The 19,701-nt window shown below is 37.4% G+C and overlaps 1 protein-coding gene across 1 annotated transcript in view; it reads right to left on the bottom strand.

The window, feature by feature from the left end:
* Nucleotides 1–19,701, bottom strand: part of Hcn1 (hyperpolarization activated cyclic nucleotide gated potassium channel 1) — a 354,030-nt gene that overhangs the window by 63,782 nt on the left and 270,547 nt on the right. The window lies entirely within an intron of this gene.

Genomic DNA, 19,701 nt, shown 5'->3' with positions numbered 1-19,701 from the left:
TGTCTGTGTGTGCCTGTATATTTATCTATTTTCAACTCTATCTCTCTATCTCTATCTCTCTATCTCTATTTCCACCTCTGTCTATTGATACAGGGTCGAAGCTTTTCTGACTGGATCTGACCAGCCTTCTTTTAAACTCACATCTGTCCCTCAAGTGCTCAGATAAATGGCAGGTTCCACCATATTTGGCTCCAAAGCTCTGAACTAGTTTTATTGTAATGCTGATGGAATCGATATATGATAAAAATTTAGTTTTTCGATAGATAATGCTACTGAAATGATTCTTACATTGAATAAAACACAAATGATATATTTTTTCTCTATTTCTGTTAATGGAGTCCTGACTAGAAGGTCTATGTCTTTTTAGTCCATGTACATAGTTATGGACCCAGCAACTGGTGAGGGATTGAGAAAGTTAAGCATCAGTCACCACAATTTTTCAAGACTTTCCTATATATAAAAGAAAATCCTTTTATAGTTTATCCAGAGATTCATTTTTAAAAACTACTACCCTGAACTGAAACACCACTTTGACACATTTTTTGCATTAAATAACTATAGTATTCTTCATTTAAAAAAAGAAGCCTGTTTGAAGTGTTTGAGGCCTAGAGACTTGAATGCCTGCCTCCACCCTTTGAAGCAACATGACATAAGGTTTTGATCTTATGTGTTAGTTCTTCACTGCCATCGTGTATTACTGAGCAATAGCTGAGGATAGTCGGTACATTTCAATGGAAAAGTCAATCATTTATTTGCTCTGGTGTTGTAGAGTGTGATTTTAAGGGGTGTTGCGCTTGTTTATGGCCTGGAACATTTGTTTAAATGATGCAAAGATGTGTTGCATTCTTTCATAGTGATTTTTTTTTAACTCTGTGAAGCTGTGATTCTTTGCCTGTCTAAAACACCTGATGGTCTAATAAAGGTCTAAACAGCCAATAGTGAGGCAGGAAAAAGGATAAGTGGGGCTGATAGGCAGAGAGAATAAACAGGAGGAAAATCTGGGAGGAGGGAAGAAGAAGGAGCAAGATAGAACAAGGAGAGGAGGACAACAGGACCCGGTCCCCTAGCTACACAGCAAACCACAGAGAAAGAAGTAAAGAAAGCTTACAGAAATAGAGAAGATGTAAGCCCAGAGGCAAAAGCTAGTTGGGATAATTTAGGTTAAGAAAAGCTGGCTAGTAACAAGCCAAGCTAAGACTGGGCATTTATAGATAAAAAAAAAAAAAAAGATTAAGACTCTGTGATTTATTTGGGTGTCAGATTTCCAAAGAGCAAAAGAGTAAAAGAGTTGGAAAAAAAGGCCTGGTAGCTTCCTTCAGAGATATGGATTCATTCCAGGTCATCCTCCACACCGCTGAGCCACAGTAATCTCAGTGACTTCTCTATCAGACACTTATGCAAAGATTATTTAGGTAGGTAGCTATAATAGAATCTATCTTTATTTCTGGAAAAATGTCTTGGTTGAATATAGTTACATTTCTTCTCAAAAGTCAGTTTTTTATGCACATCAGATTATTAACTTAAGCTGGTATTCAGTTGAATGATTTCTTATTATTTTATTAATCCAACATTATACAGATACTCATTGTAGCTCACTCATACTGAGTTAAGTTTGATTTTTTTAGTGCATATTACTTATTTTAATAATATGCTTTGCCTAGCAATTATTTATCTAACAATTGTGAAATGATTTATCTGGGAAACAGACTGTTCACATACTCTCTCTCTCTCTCTTTCTCTCTCTCTCTCTCTCTCTCTCTCTCTCTCTCTCTCTCAGACACACACAGAGAAACACACAAACACACACACACAAACACACACACACCACACACACAAACACAAACACACACTACTCACACACACATGCACGCAGGTGCATGTTTATCTACCTATCTCCCTTAAGGTTGGAATTATATCACATGCCTGTATTGTTATACCAGAGCTAGGAATTCAAACTTGGGTCTTTACGCTTGTAGGGTAGAAGCTATTACCCAATGATCTGTCTCCACTGTACTGTATTACTAGCTAAAACATCATCAAACACCACTAGCAATTAGAAAAATATTAGAACTATGTATCTGTACCCTCTACCCAGATCTTCTAACGCAGAAGTTTACATTTAGGACACAGGAGTTTGAAGTTTAAGAAACACTAAATTTCCAAGTCCCTTCTTTATGTCAAGTACCAGGTTATCTTAGGACACGAAGAAGCATATCTGAGTGCAAGCAAGGAAAAAATAAATTCAGTCTTTGGAAAGCTAAGTTTAAGTGGCTGATGGCACATGGCCATGTTTATATGTAGGTCAGGCACTCAGAGAAGGAAATATACACGTCATTGGTGACTAAGGGACCAAGGGATGATGTGTCAACTGAGGAGAAAGCTGGCAAAGAGCAGAAGTGGCATTTTAAAAGCAGCTGAGATAGGGAAGTGGTTCAAGTTAAAGATATGGATAATAACTGTATAACTTTGAAAGGATTTAAAAAAACCACAAGTAACAGAATCTAGAGTTCAAGGGACGGCAGTCAATAATTAGATAGTAGAAAAAAAGTAGTGGAAGGCAGTAGACATGAGTTTAGAAATTATGCAACCATCTTTGATAGAATATAACACTTAAAAGAGCTGAGAGATCACTCTGCTGGTTTCCCCCACACGTTTCAAGGTTTGTCAAAATACATGGAAGTATCACTGGCATGTTGGATGGCCAACAAAAAGCACTCGTTGAAGAAGACAGGTAGTGGTATCTGAAGCATGAAATCAACTGAATGTACAAAGCTTTACATAGGTTCACAAATTTCAAAAATAAAAGACTATCGATGTTTGTGTTAGTTATAGTAATATATCATTTTTGAAACTTACTCAGTGTCAGATAGCAAGAGCATTTATTATTAACCATGGTAGCCCATCCTCAATCCCAAAAGTCTTCTGTGTTTAGAACTGTTTTACACCTACCCCTTATCAATGTTTGCTTCTATTTCTCATATGAACTAAATCGGGCATTATTTATAGATTTATTGCCATAAATTGTTTGCTTCGATCTTCCACATCTGAAATCTCCTGTTATACTCTATAAATACAACAACAGTGTTTAATTCTTCCCTTGATTTCTTCTGTAAAATTCCTTAACAATCTACCTTTATTTACTCCTTCAAGAGGATAGATCAAAAGTTACAAACTTCCTCCTTCATTTCCACTTCCTAACGTGTCGCTTCTAAAAAGGGATTATAATTCCACACTCAGAATTGAAAATCAAAACCCATAGGGGTTCCTTTGTTTTAAACAAAGTAAACATTGACCACAATGATGTTGATGTTTTTAAGGCTTGTTGTATTTGCATGATTACTTGTAATTTTGATCTCACTTCCCCTCCCCCAAATCTCTATATCCTGATAGTCAACCACTGTAGTTTCTTTAGATTTCCCATCAGTTGCAACCTACAATACCTATACTGGCTTCACTGAACAAACCTTGCCAGAAACTCATAAGAAAGGGTATGTGGGATGAATCTATGGAAATTATTAAATTTGCAATTATCTCACCAACATATCTTAGCTATAAACAGGAATGGGCTTTATTATTAATGCATGCATATTTTTCCCATCCTTCTTGTTATCCCTTCCTACTCCTCCTGTTCCCTTCCACATACATAGAGTCCTCCCTTTTACTTCCATGCTTTTTCTCTTTTAACTAGCTTCTAAATGATATTAAATGTGATTCTTGGGTTTTTTTTTTTTTAAGAGTCACTATTTCAGCTAATACGATTATGTTCAGTTCAATCCATTTTCTTGCAAATGGTATAATTTCAATCTTCTTTAAAGATGAGTAAAACCCCACTGGGAATATATCACATTTTATTTGCCCATTCATGTATTGAAGACCATCTGGACTGTTTCTTAGCTTAACTATTGGGAATAGTGTCAAGATATACATGGAAATGCAAGTTATTCTATCCAAAACTGCCTATGACGCATTGGGGTATATACCAAGAAGTCCATATCTGGAACATAGGCAAGCTCAATTTGTGCGGGAGGGTGTTTACATGTGCATACAACTATGCATAGCCATGTGCATCAATAAATGTGAAAATCAACAGCCACTTTTGGATATCTTTCTCAATAGCTCTCAATTTGTTGTTTTTCAGACAAAGTCTTTTACTCCCTGACCTGATTTGCCTAGAGTAGTTGACCAACAAGCCAAGAGGTGGCTCCTCCAGGTCTGCCAAGTACTTCCCCAATCTTAACCATCTCCCCAGATTGTAGAAGCTCTACTTTTAACTTTTTTGAGGAACCTACAAACTATTTCATATCTCAGTTTTGACTGGTGATATATTTATGGCATCCTAAATTGAATAACTTAAGTTGGATGCCAAGCCTCTGAATATAGCCATGTATGCTATCCTTGATTTATCATTTATTTAGCATATTACTTTTATGTGTTTCTTTTTGACCATCCTGTTTTTCCTTCTGTTTCCTTTATATCCTCTTGTTTGTCTCGTACATTCTAAATTGTTTCCTAATATTTCTAGAAGCAATTTTTAATCTTACATGTATCTTCCTTTATATTAACCTAAACTATTCTAATATATGGAATTTTAAAATGATTCTAAGGCATCACTATATTCCTGAAATTTGGATGTTTATGAAAATGTAGACTTTACATCTAGGTTTAGCCTCGGGGAGTTTTTATTGACCTTGTCTTTTACATGCAATTCTGAATGCAAGACAAGTGCAGGACAAGCTGTGATGATTTGAAAGTGGGAGGCACTGGGAAGTGGAAATGTCAACGTTGATGTGTAACCCTGTTCCTGCATGCTCCAATCATAAAATAGAACTAAAATGATCACTTCAGGAAATAAGGGGCATGGTAAATACAAGACATTCAGCATTACAAGAAAAAAATTACATTTTTTTCCTGTTTTCAGATGATTTTCAAAAATACTCTTTTTTTAAAAAAAATCTTGGTGATGCTTAGAATTGAACCCAGGGCCTTAAAAAAGTTGTTTTTACATGCAGACTATAACATCCTTATAACACACCAATTTTGAATTGCATATTTCTTCATTTCAGTTCTTAGGATATCAAAAAATCATGTTGTATTGCTCATATCAAAGGTTTGATGACTATTTATCTACATCTTCCTTATCACCATTTTAGTTAAATTCACTTATTGTTCCATAAAACTCATGGCTGACTTTCTAACCACAAGCACATTGTCAATGCAATGATGCCTAATGTATAATAATATCTGCTATAATAATATATTCTAATATATATTATAATAATAATATCTGCTATAGTCATTGATTAGTGTCTAACCCAATTGTCATCAGATAGGTTTTATCCAGCAACTGATGGAAACAGATGTAGACCAACAATCACACATCTGTGTATTAACTGTTGCATAATGGTAAAGTAAAAAAATGAAAGCTAACAGCTACTGACCTTATTCTTAAAGATTTCTAGATGATTTCGATATTTTGCTTAGCTTGAGAAAAAGAGTAACATGTCCAGAAGTCTGGCTTATGAGAAAAAAATGGCACAGACAAGGAAAAAAATATCAAATCCAACCTTGGACCAGAAAATAATTAAACTACATGTCTAACCTAGTAGTCACCCAGGAGTCAGGACTGTGCCTGGGAGACACATTGGAGTATGCAACAGGCAAGGAACTATAGTCCATATGCACAAAAGATTTAACATTCATAGTATTAAGAAATTCAAAGTGCATTTTTGCTTTGTGAAGTTGCAGCCTTCGCAAAATTGTAGAAGTGAAAGTTGCCAGCCATAGATCAAGAAAAATACTGCAAAGCATGATAAAAGGTGAGAGATGTAAGATATTCTTCACAGAATTAAGATCTCAGGAGAGTTATGTACTTTTTCATTTGCCTATACCTTAATTTCCTGTCTTCTCTCCAACACAGCTGAAACTTTGTCATTCTGCTAATTGTTAGTAATATGAACAAACTGGTCATTTAAAAATGGCCTGGGAACCTTTTCCTACTGGCAAATTTTGAGGAACCAATGTGTATCTGGGGAATGAAAATAACCATTATCCAAGGCTCCTGTTAAGATGCAAAAGAGGCAGTACATTGTGGCAAATCTTGCTATTCAGAGAAAGAGATGGGAGATCAAATTTCGCATCTGTCCCTTTTTCTTACTTCATGCCTTAATATAGCAATTTGACTCTCCTCATCTTCTGTTCCTTCATCTCATAAATCGGTATGACAAGGTGCAGACATTTCATTGAAGGGTAAAATATGATCTGGTATATACTAGTTCTAAATGAATTTCCTGGGTCATGATCACTTGAATTACAAACAACTTACTTCAGGGGCACAACAAGGATGCATATGGAATGTTCCAGACAAGAGAAAATAGTGCTTATAAATACATTATAATATTTAAGTAAAAAAAAAATGAAGTTATCACTTTGTGTTCCGTGGATGTCACAGCCAGAGGGGTCTGCAACCCTGCAGGCATTTCTATCAGTTAAGACATTGTCTGCCATTACTCTCACGGTAGATTAAATGGGGCATATTGAACATTATTCAAAATGTCATAGAAGATTCATCAGCACAGTTGTTGGAAGCAACATTATTTATACAAGCTCTACTAGGTGTTTCTGGATTATCCTAAAGTTTCAGGTTAATTTCTCATCCCTTATGCTCCTAAATATATAGTGTCCTGATTTTCCACTCCTGTCTCTTGCACTTTGCTGCAGGCATTTCTTTAGCTCCTTTGTGTCTGCTCTCTTTATGTTCTCGTCTTGATTTTTCCTGTAACTTTCCAATCACTCCGGGACCTGTTTTGCAGAGAATCACCTGCAACCTATTCTTTGCAGCCTTGGTAATGGGAGGGCTTGCAAAAATGAATCTCTAGCACAATGGTTGATTCTTGGTAAGGCCAATTAAAATACCATATTTAAAGAGGCAAAAATATGCAAACACTCCTTGTAACTACATGTTGACACCTACTCCCATGACTCAGGGGGGGAATTTTAGTTTAATTATTTCTGACTTTGTGATCGAAATATCAGGTGCCTGTGTGCTTGGGTGTTACCAAGTGTACATAATGGCACAGCCAACTACGGTGCAGCTCTAAAATGCTGCAAAGTTGGTGGAAATAAAATCACCCAAGAGGGTGATATAAAAGATATTTTTTAAAGAAATAATTCTTGGCACAAGTAATTAATGGCATTTATATAGAATAAAAATGGTCAGGTTATTCTAAGAAAAGTGTTCTCTTTGTACTATGTCCCTAGCCAGTACTACACATTAATGAATTATGTGCATATAGATGACCCAGAAGACACTTTAAGTGTCTTTTGGATCATGTCAGCAAGATTAACATATATTTAGTATAAAAGAGACATCGAGAGCTGGAGGCCACCATGGAGATAATTGTTTCCAACCCTCTCATTTCACAGATGAGCAGAAGAAGCCCAGGGTGGAGAATTCATTTCCGCAGGTTTGACATCTAGTTAGTAAAGGTCAGGGAGAAAGCCAGTTCTCTGAATTCTTAATGGACAGTCCTTTCCTATACCATCATGCCACCCTATTATCTGGTGTTATTGATTACCCTTTGGTATTTCCCAAGACTTGTGATATATATATATATCATATATATATCACATATATAATATTATATATTATATTATATATCATATATATTATATTATATATGATATTATGTATAATATCATATATAATATATATATATTAAAGTGGTATTGGGAAGTAGGATACCCTGAAGAAGTGGGACATGGCAGGAGATTTTTAGTCATTTTAGACTTACTCCACAAATGTGTAGTGGGCCACTGGGCTCTCTTCTTTGCTTTCTAGCCAGCAAATCACTGATTGTTACCCTTTTTTCTCTACTACACACGTGGAAGATATGTGCTAACTCTCCACAGGCCTAAAGGCAGAGGATTGAGAGATCATCAACAGTCTTTTTTTGTTTTGTTTTGTTTTTGTTTTGTTTTTCGAGACAGGGTTTCTCTGTGGTTTTGGAGCCTGTCCTGGAACTAGCTCTTGTAGACCAGGCTGGTCTCGAACCTACAGAGATCAGCCTACCTCTGCCTTCCAAGTGCTGGGATTAAAGGCATGCGCCACCACCGCCGGGCTAGAGGATTGAGAGATCATGTCTCAGAACTTCTAACAGCAGAATAGTCATGAACCTAATAACTTTATCTACGGATATGATAAAAAAAATCTCAGGAATTTATTGCAGTGATGCAGAGCTGACTAACAGTGGTAACGCATCATAAGCAAATCTTTTATGCATAATTTTATATTGAGGTTTCCTGGCACTAAGAGAGTGAGCTAGCCTGCTGCTTGTATAAAGTAAGATTAGTTTTCTCATTCCATTTGAAGCTAGAACACTATTAAATGCTGTTTCCTTTTCCAGGGATCCTGCAGTGTCTGAATGTGCTGTGAGCACAGTTGCTTTTCACAGCTGTCTTGAATCATCCTGAATCACAGCGTTTTCCCCTCCTGGAGTTGTTAGAAAGTCACAAGGTTATTCCAGGGAACAAAGCAACTTACCTTATTTGACGTCTTAACCTTAACTCATGTAAGGATCTCACTAATAACAATAATAGTACTATTTATGGAAGTGAGAGCATTTTCTTTTGAAGTGTTTTAATAAAGTATATGTCCCGTAAAATCTGATGCTTTTGAAAATAACAGTGTTTTTCAGAAAATTACTTATAAAAGAGGTAGAATTAATGCATTTGTTTACTGGGTTTATTAAATATGTGTTTTTCTCCAACATATTTGTATGAGGCAAAAATACTGGATCATCCTCACTAGGAACAAGTAGTTCCAGCAAGGAAAGCTGCCAGGGAATCAGCACCCTTTTTTCAAAAGCAAATTACCTGGAGTTGGAGAGATGGCCCAGTACTTAACCTAAGTTCAGATTCCAACTACTCACACATAAAACTGGACACTGTGTCTGTCACCCTAACATGAAAGCCAGGGAAAAGATGAACGTGGATCCTGTTTCACAATAAATAATATGGGGTGTCCTAGAAGAAGAGACTTGCTTTTGTTTATGCATATAGGGGTGAGCACAGCTGCACATATATGTGAACATACACATGGACCACACACACATGCAAACTTAACACATTTCAAATATAATCAAACCTACTGTCAATTTCCCTCAAATCTCCAGTAATTCTTCTGATTTTCAAATAATGTTTACCATATTCTTTTTCCCTAGTGCTTGGAAAGGAACCCAGGGCAAGCTGGAAAATGCCGTGCCACTGGGCTGTATCCCATCTGCTTAAACTGCCTTTCTGCTGTCAACGACATTCCTTTGTTTGTTAAGTCCTTAAAAACATTGTGCAAAAGTATCTACGGGAATTAAGTGGCAATGAAATTAAACAATAAAACCTTTGGATAAACCAGAAAAGAAAGTAGCAAAATAATCATATTCTGCATGAATTCCTTGGGGCAGGTTAGGAATGGTCACCTCCTTTGAAGGGTACAGGGATTCTGTGACCCAGAAGCTCTTACTCTCTGTCCCTAGGATGACCTTGTCTCTACAGTATGCTTGTTGCCTTAGAAGAGGGATTCTTACTCTAGTATATCATTTTATCACTTGATCGGAATCTAGAGAAACATAGACGAGGACTGGAATCTTCAACAACAGCCTATCTAAGCCATTTGAACACTATGTAACATCATTCTACCAGGCATCTTGGCACAACAATGGTGACTTTTGGTGGTGAAGTTTTCCATTTACAACATTTAAATATGTCTTTTGTCTGTTAAGCCCATTTTTTTCTTTTGTTATTTTTTGTTTTGTTTTGTTTTGTTTTTTTCGAGACAAGGTTTCTCTGTAGTTTTGGTACCTGTCCTGTAACTAGCTCTTGTAGATCAGGCTGGACTCTAACTCACAGAGATCCGCCTGCCTCTGCCTCCGGAGTACTGGGATTAAAGGCGTGCGCCACCACCTGATTGGCTTTACATCCATTTTTTTCTTTCCCCCTATCTTCTCATTATGCTCTATGCACCAACCTTTTACAGTTTTGCTTTTATCTTCGGGAGTAGAGCTTGGAATAAGAAGTCACTAACACTAGCAATCTGAACATGTAGAAGATTCATTTCTTAGATCCTCTCTAAATATCACGAACAAAACTACAACACTGAATATAACTGTTATTTTTATTAAGTATATCAATGCCAAGAATTTTAACAGAGGTTTATACAGAGTTGTTTAAGTAATCTTCAAATATTTCTTTCATTAACTCTAATAGTAACTTAGAATAATCTTTGAATGCATGCTATTTTGACAAAGCTTAAACAATGAGTTTGGAATAAATATTTTATATAATTATCTGAAAATGTAACATTTAAGTAAATATTGTATTTTACTTAATAAAAATAAAAGCATTTTTATTTAAATAAAAATAAAAATGGTGTATAGACATATTATTTATTTGCTACCACTACTTTATTTGCTTTTTTAAAAAAATTGACTAGCAATATAGTCAACTTTTTAAAACAATAGTTCATTGTACATGTTCTTAAGCAAGAACAACTATGACTGACAAAAGTTAGTTATGAAAGTATTTATAGTCCAGAGATTATAATTTAGTTTTACACAAACTTCCTCTGAAAATGGAAGGGAAAATCTGTTTTAAATCTTGCGAACACATGGGTAGATCATAACTGAGAAGTCAGAGGGAATGCAGTGATTAGTACCTGCAGTTTGTATAGCATTTCTGTAGCTGTGCTATCTGTGTTAAAGAAAATACATTCTTCCAGTAATTTATAGATACTTTACAGCTCCCAATAGATGAAAAGTTGTGCACAGAATGAACCTAGATAACATGTTCTGTGTTCAGCTCTGCCCTGGGCTCTATTTATTTTATGTGCATCTCATATTTGCTGTCTTCCATCTTTGTATAGAGTAGGGGCATAGGAAATAATTTTCTCCACTTCTTTCTGAATGAAATAAGAGAGGCTTGAGATCTCATGGGGAGTTCTGCTTTCCACATAGTGCAGGAATTGCCAAGGGAACCGCAACCATTTTCCTGCCTCCGTTTCTTAGTGCTGTATCTCTGGCAGAGGACACTAGTTTCTCACTTAATCTTTTCTCTTACCTGTTCCCTATGGAAAGAACTGCTGGCTGCTCACAGAGCTGTCAGTTTCTGGGGCTCTTTCAGTAGCAGCATGGCTAAGTTCTCATGAACGGAGATTGAACAGAGATGAGTGTGTCCTGTTCTCTTACCACTGCCATGCTGCCAAAGGGAGAACTGACCATGGTACAGATTCAGACATTCAGAAATCAGGTTAGTAGTATCTGGGATCTTGTGGAAAATGCAAGTCTATAATTCATATGCAAACTTAATGAAGCAGAAACTCTGGGAGTGGGGCCCAAGAATGCTTGTTTTCACCAACTCACGAAATGAATATAAAACACAGTAAAAATTTGGAAAGCATCCCAGCTCAAGGACCAGCTTGGAGACTGTGTTCCCAGATGGCCTCTGGAGCAGAACCATACACTCATATGGCTCCTAAGCTACAAAGGTTGTTTGTGAAGTCAGGAATTTTTTTAAGTCACTTGAGTTGGGTCTTTTCCTTGTCCTAAGTTAGCATTTGCCCAGCATAGGTGTTTCCCCACTGCATATATCCTGGAAGGGGCTGTATAATATGTTTCTTTATTTAATATTTACATCTTGTCAAGTCCTTATGATTAGCAGACTCTCTACATGCTTAAGCCAAACTACAGGAGGGCTATTGAGCTCTACAAAGTCTCTCTCACTATGATTGTGTCATTGTATACTTCCCAGGTCATCATTGCTCTGGGATTCAGTCACACTTTACTTGACTGTCCTTAGGTCTTGACAACTCTTTTCACACTGATGTTTTGTCTGTAGTGGCCCAGTGCAATGTCTTCCTTCTCCTCATCTTTCCTGTCTCTTAATATAATGTCTTCTCTCACCACACTCTCTCCCCAGTGTATGGAACATAAATAAATGCAATGTAAAATATTACAATGTCTTATCATGCTGTTGCCTTTCTTTTATTAACTAATTCATAATTAAAAGACTTCATGATGTACAGCTTCCACTGAATCTTGTTACTAGTGATTTTGACTTCCCCGTTCTCACCCACTGAATGACAAGAAACCCCCTAAGGAACAATGCCATACATATTTGCTCATTGTTTCCCAATCTCTTGTGATAAATGTTACACAAATAAACATTCAATAAATAGACATTTGGTAGATAGAAGATTTTGATACTTAGTGCACAGATTATTTTTCCCTGATGACTATTTGGATCCCACTGACTCATAAATAATAATGTTTATAGGATTTTATTCATTTGATGTGTCTACTTATCAGGCTGAAGTTATCATTTGATATTTAATATCTGTGCTAGTAATTCTACCGGAAAGTGTTTGTTTGAATTGACCACAGAACCTGCAGTCTAAACAGGACTATATCATATCCCACTTGATGTTATGACTCATTTTCTTAACTAGAATTCTGATTGCCTGATATCTATCTCTGTTCACTGATGTCATTAACATCCTCTAGGTCACTTTCCAATGGGCACCAGCAATCTGACTAGACAAACTTGATTTACAGAGCAGAAGAGTGGAGACACCTTCTCCACTGAGGACTCCTGTCAAATGGTTGCAGCCCTGGACACCAGTTTCTATTGTGTAAAAATGACTTACAAGAGCTTTATATTTTGTGATAGATAAGGAACCTAAGTAAATTAAAATTAAATTCTTGAAAGAGAAATTTGTAAAATGTAGTAAAAAAATTCAAACACTTCTAGAAGAAATTCGTAGTTGTATCAATAGAACAGAAAAAGAAACTCTTGCCTTAGTGCTAGTGTTAGAAGTTGCCAGTGCTTCAAAGCAGAAACTGCAATCTACTGACAAGGCCTAATGAGGATAAATCTCTACCAGTTTGTATATTTCTGCAACTATAGGGACAAGCAGTATACATGTGGGGAATTTTAACATAGAACATTGAATACTAGAGCAAAACCTGTCATTGATGAAAGAGAGGAACTATATATGCTTTATAAATAAAAAATACAACATTTTAAGATCCATTGGTAGAAATAATTTGCAATTGACTGAATTATTTTTCTCTTTGGTTAGGATGGTTGGTTCAAATATTTACTTGCTCCAGTATGTATAACAAGGAAAAGCATTCTTTTATTCAGCTGAGAAATACAAAATATCATTCTTCATCAAGTAGTATGCATACATACTTGCACGTATATTTTTCAAGCTGACCATTTGGTATTAGAGAACCAACCGGTGTGGTTATGTGGGCTGAGCATGTTACACTTACAGAATTAGAAATAAATATCAAACACCATGAATAAAAGAGGTCACGAATTTGAAAGAGAGCAAGGAGGGCTGTACAGGAGGGTTTGGAGGAAAAAGGGAAGATGGAAATGATATAATTATAATCTAAAAAAAATAAAAGAAATACTTAGAGAAAAAGCACTGGCACAAAGCGAGCACACTGCAGGTTTCCTGTACAAGTATCTTATTAGAGTCACAGTCTTAGGATGTTCTTGGCCCGGGAAATTTTGGAGTACAACCAATTTAACATACTAGAATTTATTGAATTCAGGTCTCCAGAGGTAAAGTAAGCAGTTTAACTTCATGGATCTTTTCTGGCTTAATTAAGGAACCACAGGGACTCATGTTCTTTTCACCCTCATTTGTAAAGGGAGAAAGAAAATGTTTACCAGTTATGGGGGAAAAAAGTGAAAGGGATTTTGTTTCAATGACTTCTCGAATTTTGCATGCAAATGGATGGAAATAGAACACACTATCCTGAGTGAGGTAACCCAGACCCAAAAAGATGAACTTGGGATGTACTCACTCATAATTGGTTTCTAGAGATAAATAAAGGTCAGTGAGTCTATAATTTGATCTCCTAAAGAAGCTAAATAAGAAGGTGATCCCAAAGAAAAACATATAGCTATCCTCCTGATTATGGGAAGTAGACAAGATTGCCGGGCAAAAAATGGGATCTTGGGGGAGGGGGGGAGGGAGGTAAGGGGAGATGGTGGTAGAAAAGTGAGAAGGGGAGGTTGTGGGGAACTTGGGAAACGGGATGTTTGGGATAAAGGAAGGTCGGATAGGGGAGCAGGGAAGCACACATCTTAATTAAGGGAGCCATCTTAGGGTTGGCAAGAGATTTGGTGCTCCCAGGTGCCCAGGGCGATGTCCCCAGTTAGTTCCTGGGGCAGCTGAGGACAGAGAACCTGAAATGACCCTATCCTATAGCCATACTGATGAATATCTTGCATATCACCATAGAACCTTCATCTGGAGATGGATGGAGATAGAGACAGAGACCCACACTGGAGCACTGGACTGAGCTCCCAATGTCCCAAGGAGGAGCAGAAGGAGGGAAAATATGAGCAAAGAAGTCAGGACCACGAGGGGTGCACCCACCCACGGAGACAGTGGGGCTGATCTATTGTGAGCTCACCAAGGCCAGCTGGACTGCGACTGAAAAAGCATGGGATAAAACCGGACTCTTTGAATATGGCAGACAATGAGGGCTGCTGAGAAGCCAAGGACAATGCCACTGGGTTTTGATCCTACTTCATGTTCTGGCTTTGTGGGAGCCTAGCCAGTTTGGATGTCCACCTTCCTAGACCAGGATGGAGCGGGGAGGACTTTGGACTTTCCACAGGGCAGGGAACCCTGACTGCCCCTCAGACTGGAGAGGGAGGGGGAGAGGAGTGGGGGGAGGGGGAGAGGAGAGGGAGGAGGGGGGAAAAGGGAGACGGGGAGGGAAATGGGAGGCGGGGAGGAGGCGGAAATCTTTTTTTAATAAAAAATTATATTTAAAAAAATGATTAATGAATAAACAATATGAGAGATCACAAAAAAAAAAGAAAACAATGAATCTCCGTGATATCTCTGCCCTTTAATAAGGATCCTAAGAAAAATGTATGTGTCAGATGTAATTCAGATAAGCGCTGGCTAACCATTATTTTTCTAAGGTCAAGAACATCCTGCCTTCAAAACAATAGAAGAAATATTACGCGTGGTAGTTTGAGCAAAAATGGTCTCCCCAGGCCCACAGAGTGATGCGGCCTTGGAGTGTGTGGGGGCTTTTTTGAGAAAGTGTGTCACTGGGTGGGCTTTGAGGTTTCCAGTGTTCAAGCCAAGTTCACTATCAGCTCTCTTCCTGTGGCCTGCCAATTTAGATGCGGAGCTCTTAGCTACTTCGCCAGCACCGTGTCTGCCTGTGCGCTAGCATGCTTCCCACCATGATGATAATGGACTTAACCTCTGAGTTGTAGCCAGCCTCAGTGACATGTTCTTCTTTATTTGAGTTGCTGTGGTCACGGTGTCTCTTCATAGTAATAGAAATCCTAAGACACTACCACAGTGGCAGGTCAGTTTACTCTATTTGTTGTGATAAAGAAGAGCTCTAAGTAGCAGCCTGATTTAAAGGATGATGGGCAGGACTACAAAAGATTCCTGCTGATTTCCTCATTCTTCTAGTTCTATAGTGTTGCTTTATTATGTAATTGGTGATTTATAATTAATGTTTTGGAAACAAGTTTTGGGTCTTCCCGAGGCAGGGAGTTCCATCAGGCCTTGAAGCAGAACTTACTGGCTGTCAACTCAGCAACTATGAAATTTCTTGAGCCTTGGTGGCAGTCTCATTGGTAATAGATCCTTTAATTCCACGAGTAAGTGATTGACATCAGAATTTCAGAAAAAAAAAATGGATTCAAAAACGTATTTTCTAAAAAGTTATCTATCTTCAGGCAAAGGGGAGGTACATAAATAAGTACTCCCAGGTACAAGGGGGGTTGATACTAGGAGAACTTAAATCTCAGTATTCCATGGCAGTATGAGCAGCAGTGTGAGATTTCAAAATACATAAAATAAATATACAACTAAGTATCAATAATTAAAACCTTGATGAAACAATACATTTGCATACATGCAAATAACAAATTTCAGTTTTTGGAAGGTGTTTTACATATATTCATGTGATGACATTTGGCAAAGTTCACTCACGACTTTTCCATAGCTATTTATAGATTAGGGTAAGGGGGAGCAGCTCTAAACATCCGCCTCTCTCACTGCCTCACAGCATAACTTTGGCAGCCTCACGTCCACAATGCTGATGTTTCCGTGTTTGGGTCTTAAGCACACACATCAGGATTAAGGGTGGAGGGTCTTCCTATCACAGCATTTGGGCTGAATTGGATACAGAGGATGTAAATAACATTCAGGTGAGTAAAGGTTGGCATGATCTGGAAGGAGCCCTAGAGCTCAAATACAAGAAAAACCTAGGAGGACCTCAGGGGTGTCTAAGGGAAGGGAGTAGGCAGAGTGAAAGTTGTGGAAGAGGAGAATCTAGGATTATTTTCAAGAGAAAGAAATGGTTTGCTGCTTGGAAAAGAGATTTGGTTAAAGGAGACTTAAGATTTTAAAAGCTGATCCTGCACTAATGTTTCACCCAAGTCACCCTCGATGGGCGTATTGTCAAAAGCATATGCACAGTCATAATCACCTTATATTTATATATCTTTTTATTTTTTCTTATATTCTGAGACTATAAGATAATTACATCATTTCTACTTTACCTTTCCCCTCTCCATACTCTCTCATATAACTTTCCTTTCTTTATTTCAAATTCATGGCCACTTTTTAAATTAATAGTTGTTATATGTATANAAACCTGCTCAGTCTGTATAATATTATTTGTGTGTATGTTTTCAGGACTGGCCATTTGGTACTGGATACACAATTAGTGTTTCCTTCCTTGGATAAGCCAACAGTTCTCTAGTTACTTTGTCGTAAGTTAGTTGCTTTAGAGTGAGATTTGAATAGGTTGCAAAGGACAGCAGCTTTGGATTCCCAGCTTTCTAACTCAGGGCTATTGTTAACTCAGATAAATTAATACAATTCGGCTAGTTAAAAATCAGCTTACAGAAAATTGTCCAATTCAATAATTCATACATGCTTTTATGCCTACTTACAAATTGAGATATTTTTCCACTAATTACACTTCTCTACATTAATTACACAAAAAGAATTTGAACATTTTGTCTCTTGGTATAAGTTTAATATTTTAATTCCCTGTTCTTGAAAAAGTGATACTCCACAAATTCTAATTTTGTACAAAAAAACTGTTACACGCACTCAGAAGGTTGAGGCAGTATGTTTGCTGTGAACTTAAGGCCAGCCTTTTGTACAGAGTGAGGCCCTGTCTCCGTATGCACACACACACATGCAAATACACACTCATACATGCACACACAGATGCATACACATATAATTTCATCTTTCTGAAAATGTAATCATGAAGATTGGTTTGTTTTAAGAAAATATATTTACACATTGTATATTATTTACAATATTTAATAAATATATAAATAAAACATGCAAATATGGAAACAAATTAAAAATTTTCACAATGTGTAAATAATACACTAACATAAAAAAACAAAAAGAAAATATGTAGCAATATTCATAGAAAATGATAAAAAAAAGTCAACATTTTCATTGAAAACAACAGGGAAAAAATTTAGTGTAAGAACAAATTTCACAATCTGATGTTCTAGTCTTATATCACCATAAGATAAGCCTGAATTCTAATTAAAATAGGATTTTCAGATAAACAGCTCTATATAGTCTTTTGTTTACTGTTCTATTTGTTCTTTACAATTTTTTTTTAAAGTAAGCCTCAAGGCAAATTTCACAGTTTACCTTTCACGATTTCATCATCAAAGTATCAACTTGCTGGTTATGCTGGTTGGTGTGTCATTGTAGTTCTATCTGAGCAAAATCAAACATCTTTGTTCCCTTACTCCCATTACAGGGTTATAATGGCAATGACTTTGAATATATAGCAACAATTAGTGTGACATTCATCTCTTTGGAATAATTGAATCTAACCTGGTAACAGTCACACTTACTTTATAAGCACTTAATCATTACTTCCAGAAATGTTCTGTGTCAAGGTGTGAACACTAGTTTGGTACAGGAAGATTCTCTACACACTAGCAAAAGGGGAATGCAATCACCATGACTGCCAGGAACTCTTCTTCTATAATGGTGCACTACCTGAAAGATATGTTAGGCTGATGATGGCACAGAGCTGGTGTGAGAACCAACCAATATTTGGTTTTACTTAAAACGAACCAATATTTGATTTTACTTAAGGCACATCCCGCAAAAGGAAAACTGGTATTGCCTGTGTGACCAAGAACCTGAGAGTAAATAGCACGAGGACCTAGGGTAACATCAGATATTCCTGGTCTAGCAAAAGAACCGTCATGCCCAGGGTCTGCACAGGTCTACATGAAGCCCTTTGTGCTTATATGGTGGCTTCCAGGTGAGTGGTTTTGTGGGATTCTGTGAATGAGTGAATGTCTGTTTTTTGTACCATTTCTTGCACATTCCCTTCTTTTGTCTTGTCTTGTCCAAATTCAGCATGATGGTCTTGCTTCAACTTATTACACTTTATTTTGTTACTTTAAAAACACGAATGAACGAATGCATGCATGCATGCATGAATGAATGAATGAAAACTTAGCCACTAGAGTAAAAGTTAAAAAACAGAAGAACTGTCATTTGTATCTGTTGGGAGAGGAAAATTAGTTCTTTTCAATGGGGTGACATTTGGGATTCAACCACTCCAGAGCAGGTCTCAGGTTCAGGAGTTGTTGACCAACATATTATGGACCCCACAGTCCCCCTCCTCCTTGGTTTTGTTATGATATTGATTTTTTGTCTGATTTTAGAGGAAGAATTTAAAGTTGGGTAGGCAAGTAGGGGAAAAGGAACAGATTTGGAAGGACTTGAGGGAGGGGAAGAATATGATCAAAAGATATTTAAATTTAAAATTGTTTTAAACAATAAAATATAATAAAATGTAAGGAAATCCTAGCTTAACTTGATTTTATCCTTGTCTACTCATTTAAGAGGAGTTTAACATGGCACACTGAGCACAGGAAGACAAGCTGGCAGCTGTAAACATGACTTTTAATACTAGACAGTGTTACCAGGCATGGATGGTGCAAGGCTTTAATCCCAGCACTCAGGAGGCAGGGAGGCTGAGGCAGAGGTAGGCAGATCTCTGAATTCCAACCCAGTCTGGTTTACACATTGAGTTCTTGGACAGACAGGGCTGAGAAACCCTGACTCAAACAGCCCTGGGGAATGTGAAAGGGCAGCCAGTACTTAGTTAGCTAAGTCTGTGGATTATACTGTAAATTACTATTATAACACAGAGAAAAAGGCAGCTAGACAAAAGGGCAAAGCTGACTGGCTCTTTCTGTAGACTTCTGTTTCTTGTAGTGTGAATTAGTGAGTAATATTAGTCCAGTAATTAAAATTTGACTCTTAGAATATAGCATCTTTTTATTTTTATTTTTTTTATTAAGAAAAGGAAAAAAAATTCCGCCTCCTCCCAGCCTCCCATTTCCCTCCCCCTCCTCCCACCCTTCCCCCCCCCCCCCCACTCCTCTCCCCCTCCCCCTCCAATCCAGAGAGCAGTCAGGGTTCCCTGCCCTGTGGAAAGTCCAAGGTCCTCCCCCCTCCGTCCATGTCTAGGAAGGTGAACATCCAAACTGGCTAGGCTCCCACCAAGCCGGAACATGAAGTAGGATCAGAACCCCTTGCCATTGACCTTGGCTTCTCATCAGTCCTCATTGTTCGCCATGATCAGAGAGTCC

The sequence above is a fragment of the Alexandromys fortis genome, unplaced genomic scaffold (assembly GCF_014885135.2).
Source record: "Alexandromys fortis isolate MF-2015 unplaced genomic scaffold, M_Fortis_MF-2015_v1.1 scaffold_73, whole genome shotgun sequence".
NCBI classification, from domain to species: domain Eukaryota; kingdom Metazoa; phylum Chordata; class Mammalia; order Rodentia; family Cricetidae; genus Alexandromys; species Alexandromys fortis.
The sequence above is the reverse complement of the archived record's forward strand: the minus strand, read 5'-3'. Positions and strand labels throughout refer to the sequence as shown.